This window comes from Ursus arctos, unplaced genomic scaffold, assembly GCF_023065955.2.
Source record: "Ursus arctos isolate Adak ecotype North America unplaced genomic scaffold, UrsArc2.0 scaffold_23, whole genome shotgun sequence".
Classification (NCBI taxonomy): Eukaryota; Metazoa; Chordata; class Mammalia; order Carnivora; family Ursidae; genus Ursus; species Ursus arctos.
This window is the reverse complement of record NW_026622908.1, coordinates 35462346-35468196: the sequence shown is the minus strand read 5'-3', so window position 1 is coordinate 35468196 and position 5851 is coordinate 35462346.

Here is a 5851-nt window from a genome sequence, read left to right as displayed (position 1 = left end):
TCCTTCCTTGCCTCTTAAAGGTTCTGGTAGCCGCAGGTGTCCCTTGGCTGTCAGCTGAAGCACTCCAGTCTCTGCCTCCAACAGCCCCCGATGCTCTCCCCTGTGTCTCCCCGTGTGTCATCTCCCCTCCTATAAGGATAGCAGTCACATTGGATAATGGGTCTACTCTACTCTTGTATGACCTCATCTTGACTGATGACATTTGCCAAGATCCTGTTTCCAAACGCGGTCACATTCTGAGGTACTGGGGGTTAGGCTTCAGTGTAACTTTTTTGGGGGACATAATTCAACCTATAACACATGTGTTGACTTATTCAGTCCCCACAATGAATCTCTGAAGTAGGCGTGATTTTTATCACCACGTCCTTACCCAGATGAGGGAAGTGAGGCCCAGAGAAGTTAAGTAACATGCCTGAAGTCCTACGGTGAGGAGGGATTTGAGCAGAGTCTGAAGTCAGACAAAGCGGTGACAAGGCCCGCACATTTAGCTACTGCACGTAGTCCAGACATGATCCAATCAATGCCCTAATTTGCTTAGGCCAGTTTGCATTGGGTTTTGGTTCCATGTAATGACTCCTTCTCTCTACTGTTGGTCTCACCCTTTCCTGTGTCTAAGTTCTTACCAACAGACAGCTCAGCCTCAGGACTTCACTCAGACCCGCCCCTTGGGGTCTACAGCAGCTTCTACAATCACTTCTTCCTCCTCCTTCCCCCTCCTTCCTGCCCATCAATACTGTGCGCGTCAGCTGCAAGCTCGCAGCTGGATTAGAAGGAAGCCAAGGGACTGAATCGATACAGAGTGAGGTGTGATTTATAGATTGTAATTTTCCTAGGGGCTTTTAGCTTTTAGATGCAAGTGGTTAACCCGTTGACTATCTGTCTGCAAGTACAGATTTTAAGATAAGGAGATGGAGGGTTCAGGCCAAAGGAGAACTTTAGGGGCGGATGCTATCTTTATTCCTTTAACAATTCCAAACAGACAGCATGTGTGGGAGTTTAGGGTGAGGGTCCTCTTGTTGGGGTATAGTTATTGATCTCTTCTGGACAGTGGGGATCTTAATGTACCTTCAGAGTTTTGTACAGACGAAAATTGTTGCTTTAGTCAATTCAAGATTTTGTCTTTTCTGGGGGCGCCTAGGTGGCTCAGTCGTTAAGCGTCTGCCTTCGGCTCAGGACGTGATCCCGGCGTTCTGGGATCGAGCCCCACATCGGGCTCCTCCGCTGGTAGCCTGCTTCTTCCTCTCCGACGCCCCCTACTTGTCTTCCCTCTCTCGCTGGCTGTCTCTCTCCCTGTCAAATAAATAAATAAAATCTTAAAAAAAAAAGATTTTGTCTTTTCTCAGGTAAAATCTCTTTCTCTTGGAATTCCCTTTGTCTCTTATCAGTCTTTTAAACCTTACTTAAAATTCAAATATAATTCAAATGCCTTATACAATAGAGGATAAATTTTTCCCTAACTAACACCCATGATTACAGTGATCATCATTAAACAAGCAAACAAAAAAAGTCAGATTCAGATGTTTTCCTGTTGAAAATCTCAGCTCCTGGGAACAAGGGGTGAGTCTGAATCTTACCCCCTCTTAACTTGTTAATCTTCTTAACTGGAGCTGGTCTGACACACTGGTTAAGGACACATAGAGTCAGAGGGACTTGGATTGGAATTTCTGCTGTGATGTTTATTTGTCTGGGGCCTTAGCAGATGAGCTCACTCTGCTCCCAGTCATAATGTGGACGTGTTTCAGAGTTGCTATAAGGATTAAAAGATATACTGATTATAAAGCTCTTAAGTCAACACATAATAAGCTTCAAAAATGGTATTATTTTCTTATTTTATCTTTGCACCCATCTCTCAACAGAATAGAGTACCTGGCATATAATTTAGTGCTCAGCAAATGTGGAAATTCTACTGATTTGAATACAAAATTCCCAGGCCAACCAGGACACTGAATTTTTTAGATAATTGTGCCCTGAAGGGGAGGGCTATATCAACTTCAATGTTCATGAATGGGTCTTGATTTCCCAGTGGCCCCGTGAACCGATATAAGGCATGGTCTTCTCTGTGGCTATAACACTTACCTTATGTTAAGAGAGGGAGGAGAAAATGCAAAGAACAATGTTCTTGACTAGGCAAAAACAGATGGGATTTGGTGGGCAAATAGAGGGGTTAGCTTTAAATAGGAGCGTGAGCGTGGAACGGATGGTAGGAGATAAGGACAGAGAATCAGGCAGGCAGGTAAGATTTGCTGGAGGAAAATTGTGGAAGTGCTTCTTAATTTTTTTTGTGCAATAACCAATTCTCCAGCTGTGAGTAAGGATGAGGCAGCAGTGTTAGAGGTTGGAGGAGAGAAGAGATGGGATGAAATAGCTGGCTAAGGGAGTGGATGGACTGCAGAACATAGTGTGGTTGCCAGATATCAACTGGGGCTTTGGGATGGTGAGAGGACAAAGTGAGCCCAGCCAACATGGTAGCCTGTTTTTCTGTTAGTTGAATGGGTAACACTGCAGAGAGGCCAATGGGTTGGATTGAATTAGAGCTACACTTTAACCAAGAGACTATGACAAAGCAAGAGAGGGACAAAGGAGTCAAGGTGTGTGTTCCCAGAGGATTGCTATGATGATTAAGTTAAGCTAAGGAAGGAAGGAAATGAGACATGAGAGGCAGTGAAAAGGTGGTAGTATAAATAGGATAAATAGTTTGACTTAGAATAATTCACAGTTAATATCTATTTTGGCGATTATTCTTTCATTGCCTATGTGCTCCATAAGACTGTATGCTTCATGAGGACAATTACTGTGCTGTTTTTTGCTGAACATTGTACCCTGGGGTTGGATCAGTGATTGACTCAAAAAAGCACTCAGTAATATTATTTGATACATGAATGAATAGCAGTTTCTATTTATCGAAGAGTTACTACGTGATAGGCATTTTTTGTTAAGCACTTTGTAAACATTTATGCTTCATAATAACCCTATGATGCGGATATCATTACATCCCCTTTTGCAAATAAGGAAATAAGATTAGAAGAATGGTTAATGGACTTTCCAAATCCCCTCTAGCTGGCTGGAGTCCAGATCAGTTTGTCTGCAGAGTCTATGACCCTACTACTGATGCCTCATTGCCTGCCATGTCCTCCTACAGTTAAAAATGCTTTCTCCCCTGACAAGGAAATTGGCCATCACCTCCCTACCTTAAGATTTGAACCCTCTCATCCCTCCCCTTGTGATGTCCCTTCATCCTCTTCCAGCACTACTAATGATTTTAATACCAATTCTAAAAGATTATTGTGAAGATCCCATTAACATATGCATATAAATGGATGTAAAATTTTGAATTTTTAATTCTTTTTTTTTAAAGATTTTATTTATTTATTTGACACAGAGAGACAGCCAGCGAGAGAGGGAACACAAGCAGGGGGAGTGGGAGAGGAAGAAGCAGGCTCCCAGCGGAGAAGCCTGATGTGGGGCTCGATCCCAGAACGCTGGGATCACGCCCTGAGCCAAAGGCAGACGCTTAACGACTGAGCCACCCAGGTGCCCCCTGAATTTTTAATTCTTTATACCAAGTAAAGATGTGATTGTGATTTTTTTCTTTACCACTTCAGGTTGCTTGTTCCTTTAATTCCTCCATATCCCATTCTCTATTACTCTCTCTTCTTCCTTTGCCACATGGTAACATCCCGCCATTCATCAAAGTTTGGAACACAGGCATAACTTCTCCATAAAGATCCTAGGCCAGGGAAAGAAAGGCAGTGTTTGGGCTAAATCGTCTTGGCCGGTGGGAAGATAATGTGAAGTTAAAGATTTGTGTGCCGACGTGAGCACTCCTAGAGCAGCACCGTAGACATTCCATTTGAAGATGATGGCATGTCATCTCATTTTGCAAGAGACGGTCTTCCCCAAGCCCAGGAAATGCACTGATGTGGGAGGCTGAGTTTGGCCACTTCCTGCTCTGAGGCTCAGCGCTCCTGGACTTGCCCGGGGAGAGTCCTCGCACCACCTACACCCTTGCATCCTCATTTTGTGCAGGTTGTGCACTTGTATCCTGCACAACGATGCTAAGGGCATTTGTGGTGCCAAAATCCAGCTGGTGCTCTGCTTGCTGGCCCTGTGACTACCAGGTTTGTCCAGGGGAAGGGGTACCTGCTTTCTAACTGCAGAAGAGATGCAGGCAGGCTAGTGCAGGCCTGATTCACCTCTTTCCTGTGGGCTCAGGTGGGTCTGTGTGCCTCTGCATTTAAACTCCTGAGTGTGTCTGCATGCGTACACAGCTTGTAACATTACTTCTGAGAATTTGGATCAATAATCTGATGCCTTCTTTTACCAATAGTGATCTGACCCTTCCGGAATTTCAGATGCAATACATCGCCAGCAAAATTTCCCCATGTTTTGTTTGGTCCTTCTTCCCTCCGTCCCACCCCTGGCTGATGATACATTATCTCCGTTGGGTGTTCATGATCTTGCTTTCTCTCTCTTTACATTTTATTCATGCTTTCAGATTTTGTCTCTCCACTCCCATTCAGTGTATTTCATGAGCACTTTCAATTTTTTTGTATGTCTTTTTGCAAAATGTAGTTTGTCATTTTGTATGTGAGTCTTTATATTACAGAAATTGTGTAGTGTTACAAAGTCTTATTTTTTTTCACTAGGCAGGACGTGTCTAAGATATGGCTGTTTTTAATTCTTCAACTGCTTTGCCCCCTCGACGATTCTCTTTGGCCTTCTTTTTTACATCGCTTATCAAAGTAAGGTACAGTTAACATGTTCTGTTCTTCGGGAAGACGTCCCTCCCTCTTCCAATGTTAGGCGCCCTCTTCTGGGCCCCCATGGTATTTCAATTCCTTTTTGCTGTAATTATGATTTCATTTAGTAATTAAAATCTAGGGGCTCCTGGGTGGCTCAGTCAGTTGAGTGTCTACTTGGGCTCAGGTCATGATCCCAGGGTCCTGTGATGGAGTCCTGCATCGGGCTCCCTGCTCAGCGGGGAGTCAGCTTCTCCCTCTCCCTCTGGCCCTCCTCCCTCCCCCACGCTGCTTGTGCTCTCTCTCTCTCTCTCCCTATCAAATAAGTAAATGAAATCTTTAAAAAGAATCTGTTTATCTGTTTGTGTTGAGATCCTCCATAGAGCAGACTGACATATACATTTACACAATTCTGACGCCTAACATGGCTTTTGGAACCTTTATTGTCAACAAATGTGGGTTGAATGAATGAATAATAATGATAATCACAGGGGTGCATCTACCTTCGGCTCAGGGCGTGATCCTGGCATTCTGGGATTGAGCCCTGCATCAGGCTCCTCTGTTGGGAGACTGCTTCTTCCTCTCCCACTCCCCCTGCTTGTGTTCCCTCTCTCCCTGGCTGTCTCTCTCTCTGTCAAATAAATAAATAAAATCTTTAAAAAAAAATAATGATAATCACTAATGTTTATTGAGTGTGAACTACTTGTCAGACACGGTTCTGGTGTTTCACGTCTCTTGAATATCATTGAATTCTCACAACAACCTTATGAATGAGGGACTACTGTAATCACCATTATCTTACAGAGAGAAACACTAAGATATGGCATGTTCAAGTAACTTTGAAGTTCATGTCACTTATAAAATTCAGGTGCCCCCCACAGTTCGTAAATGATGGAGCTGGGATTCTAACCAAAGCGGTCTGGCTCCAGAGTCCAGGGTCCTAACAGTTGTCCACAGCAGCCCACAGACCACATGGGACTTGCGGCTCCCAGTCCAATGTGCGTTCCATGCCACAGTGCAGGCTCAATCCTTGTTATTTCTGTTCATTATTAGGTGTCTGTAGGATGTTGCCATGAGTGCTGTTGTCCCACTTGTAGGTGGGTGTCATTATC